Below are 4,001 nucleotides of genomic sequence, written 5' to 3'. Positions count from 1 at the left end.
TTTTGAACTCAAATCGAGTTGGCTACCCCGACTCGAATCGCCTCCGAATTTTTCGCACAACCCATGTCACCGTGCTCGACTTGATTCTAAGTGCCCCGAGTCATGTACGTGGTCCAAAAGAGGTCAATCTTTTTTTTTTTGGGGGTTAATGCCCAAAGTTTTCAACTCGAACCATGTCGGCAACCCCGACACGAATTGCCCGAATTACCCAAACCCCGACTCGAATCGCGTCGAGCCTTAACCACCTCCAATTTTTTCGCACGACTCATGTCACCGTGCTCAACATGATTCTAAGTGCGCCGAGTCATGTGCGTGATCCAAAGGTGGTCAACTCTTTTTTTTGGTTAACGCCCAAAGTTTTCAACCCAAATTATGTCGGCGACCCCGACTCGTATCGCCTTGAGCCTTAACCGCCTCCTATTTTTTCGCAGGACTCATGTCACCGTGCTCGACTTGGTGCCCCAAGTCATGTACGTGATCCAAAAGCGGTTAACTTCTTCATTCTTTGGTTAACACCCAAAGATTTCAACCCGAATCGTGTCAGCAACCCCAACTCAAATCGCCTCGAGCCTTAATCGCCTGCAATTTTTTTGAACCACTCATGTCACCGTGCTTGACTTGATTCTATGTGCCCCAAGTCATGTACGTGATCCAAAAGCGATTAACTCTTTTTCTGGCTAACGGCCAAAGTTTTCGAATCAACTCAGCTACCCCGACTCGAATTGCCTCGAGCCTTAACCGCCTCCATTTTTTTTTCCCTCGACTCATGTAATCGCACTCGCCTTGATTCTGAGTGGCCCGAGTCACTTACGTGATCCAAAACCGGGTAACTTTTTCTTTTTTCTTTTTTTTGTCAAGTCCCAAAGTTTTGAACTCGAATAGAGTCGGATGCCCCGACTCGAGTCGTCTCCAAATTTTTCGCACGACTCATGTCACCATGCTCGACTTGATTCTAAGTGCCCCGAGCCGTGTACATGATCCAAAAGTGGTTAACTTTTTCTTTTTGGTTAACGCCCAAAGTTTTCAACCCGACCTGCCTCGGCAACCTCGACTCGAAGCGCCTCGAGCCTTAATGGCCTCCAATGTTTTTGCACGACTCATGCCACCGTCGACTTTTCGCTGGAATCATGTCACCCAGGGCACCTCGATGCTACGTGACCCGAGCCCTGTGCGCGATCCAAAATTGGGTAACGTTTTTTTTTTTAACTCCCAAAATTTCATTCTTTTTTGCCTTATGAGGCCTATCATGATCTCTTTTTATAAAGAAAATTCTCAAATCGAATCGTTTCAGCTACCCTACCTCGAATCCGGCTAGCTAGGCATAACGCCTCGAGTCGGCTCGGCAATACGTGAACTGAAACTTGTGCGTGATCCAAAAGCGGGTCTTTTGTTTTTTTTTTTTTTTTTTTCTTAATGCCCAAAATTTAGCGCTTTTCGCTGTACAGGGCCTCTCATGATTTTTTTTGTTTTTTTTTTTTTTTCCCCTCGTCGACCCACTCTGGCGACCCAGTCGGGTCGCCCGAGGCTGGGGCGACGGAGATGGGTTGACCTAGTCGGGTGACCCAAGTTGGGTCGACCCAGGCGTGCGATCCTGGCTGGGGACAGCAAGTCGATTCTATAAGTTTGCTTGCCAATTTTGCTAGCCAGGTCGGCTCACCAAGTCATCTAACCATGTGGTCTTTGCCAAATCAAGAATTGACTCTTTAAGTCCACTCACAGCTCGTCAAGCCGGCTCACCAAGATGACTTACCATCTCGCCTCACTAGGTTGCCCCACCAGGTCGCCTCTTCTTTAAGACCGCTCACCATGTCGGCTCCCCAAGTCACCTCATTGAGTCGACTATTCAGGTTGCCTCACCAAGTCGACCCCTTAAGTTCGCTCACCAAGTCAGCTCACCAAGTCGAATCACCTAGTCGTTTTACCACCTTGCCCCAGCAGGTGTGCTTGCCAAGTCGCCCCGCCGAGTTGCTTCTCTAAGCCCACTCACCATGTCAGCTCACCAAGTCGATTGTTCAAGTGCGTTGCCAAGTCAACTCTTTAAGTTCGCTCGCCAGGTCAGCCCGCCCAAGTCGCCTCTTTAAGTTCGTTTGCCAGGTCGGCCCGCCCAAGTCGCATCAGCGGGCTAACTCGCCGAGTCACCTCACGAAGTTGACTCTTTAAGTGCGCTCACCAAGTCAGCTCACCAAGTTGACTCACCATCTCGCCTCGATAAGTTGGCTTGCCGAGTTACCCCACCAAGTCGTCGGCTCTTTAAGCCCGCTCACCGTGTCAGCTCGTCAGGTCGGCTCACCAAGTCGACTAATCAAGTAGGCCCACCAAGTCGCCTCAAGGATAGCTCCTCACCATGAGTCGCCTCACCATGTTGACTCAATGAGTCGCCTCACCATGTTGACTCTTTGAGCCCGCTCGCCGGGTCGCCTCACCAAGTCGGCTCGAGTACGTTGCCAAGTCGACTCTTTAAGTTCGCTCGCCGGGTCGACTCGCCAAGTCAGCTCACCATGTCATCTCAACGAACCAACTCGCCGAGTCGCCTCACCACGTCGGCTCTCTAATACCACTCGCCAAGTCACCCCACCAACTCGTCCCGTTAGGCCCACTCACCACATCGCCCTGTTAGGCCCACTCTCACCAAGTGGACTCTTTAAGTCTGCTCATAAAGTCGAGCCACCAAGTACTCTCACCAAGTCGACTCTTTAAGTCCTTTCATCGAGTCACCCCACCAAGTCAACTCTTTAGGTCCGTTCATATAGTCACCCCACCAAGTCGACCCTTCAAGTGCGTTCATCAAGTCACCCCACCAAGTCAACTCTTTAAGTTCATTCATCAAGTCACCCCGCCAGGTCAGCCCACAAATTACTCTCACCAAGTCGACTCTTTAAGTTCGTTCATCAAGTCACCCCGCCAGGTCGGCCCACCGAGTGGACTCTTTAAGTTCGTTCATGAAGTCACTCTGCCAAGTCGGCCCACCAGGTCGACTCTTTAAGTTCGTTCATCAAGTCACCCCGCCAGGTCAGCCCACCAACTACTCTCACCAAGTCAACTCTTTAATTTTTCTCACCAAGTCACCCCGCCAGGTCGGCCCACCAAGTACTCTCACCAGGTCGACTCTTTAGGTTTGTTCATCAGGTCACCCCACCGAGTACTCTCACCAAGTCGACTCTTTAAGTTCGTTCATCAAGTCGCCCCGCCAGGTCAGCCCACCAAGTACTCTCACCAAGTTGACCCTTTAAGTTCGATCATCAACTCACCCCGTCAGGTCGGCCCACCAAGTACTCTCACAAAGTCGACTCTTTAGGTTCGTTCATCAATTCACCCTGCCAGCTCGGCCCACCAAGTTCTCTCACCAGGTCGACTCTTTAAGTTCGTTCATCAAGTCACCCCGCCAGTTCGACCCACCAAGTACTCTCACAAAGTCGACTCTCTAAGTTCGTTCATCAAGTCACCCTGCCAGGTCAGCCCACCAAGTACTCTCACCAAGTCACCCCGCTAGTTCGACCCACCAAGTCGACCCTTTAAGTTCGTTCATCAAGTCACTCTGAAATGTCCCTTTTCTGATTTTTCATGATATTTCCAACCTCTAATTAGATCTTTAAAATCAAACAACTGCTATCACAAAGATCCACCAAATTCCTTAAGAAACCCCAAATCGGGTATGTTGAAAATAGTGCTAAAAGCTTCACAACTTCACCAATTACTAATAAATCTGAAAATGGAAATTTTTACAGAACTTTCAGCAGCATAACAGCCTACAAATTGATATTTCCAGATCCGTATAGCCTTAACACAACAGCTCGAAAATGTAGGACCAAAACTATGCTCATCGGGCTCTCGAAATAGCACAAAATATGCTCGGAAACACCACAAGAACACTAATAATCTATCTCAGAAGTTTAATCACGTCCCAATATATATATTCAGCTCTATTTTAACAGCTTAAAGTATAAAATACAGCAGCAATCAAAACTGATATGAAATACTCAACCGGAAACACCAAACTCTTA

This window comes from Cupressus sempervirens, chromosome 2 (assembly GCF_028749045.1).
Source record: "Cupressus sempervirens isolate cs-2001-9-10 chromosome 2, ASM2874904v1, whole genome shotgun sequence".
Classification (NCBI taxonomy): domain Eukaryota; kingdom Viridiplantae; phylum Streptophyta; class Pinopsida; order Cupressales; family Cupressaceae; genus Cupressus; species Cupressus sempervirens.
The sequence above is the reverse complement of the archived record's forward strand: the minus strand, read 5'-3'. Positions refer to the sequence as shown.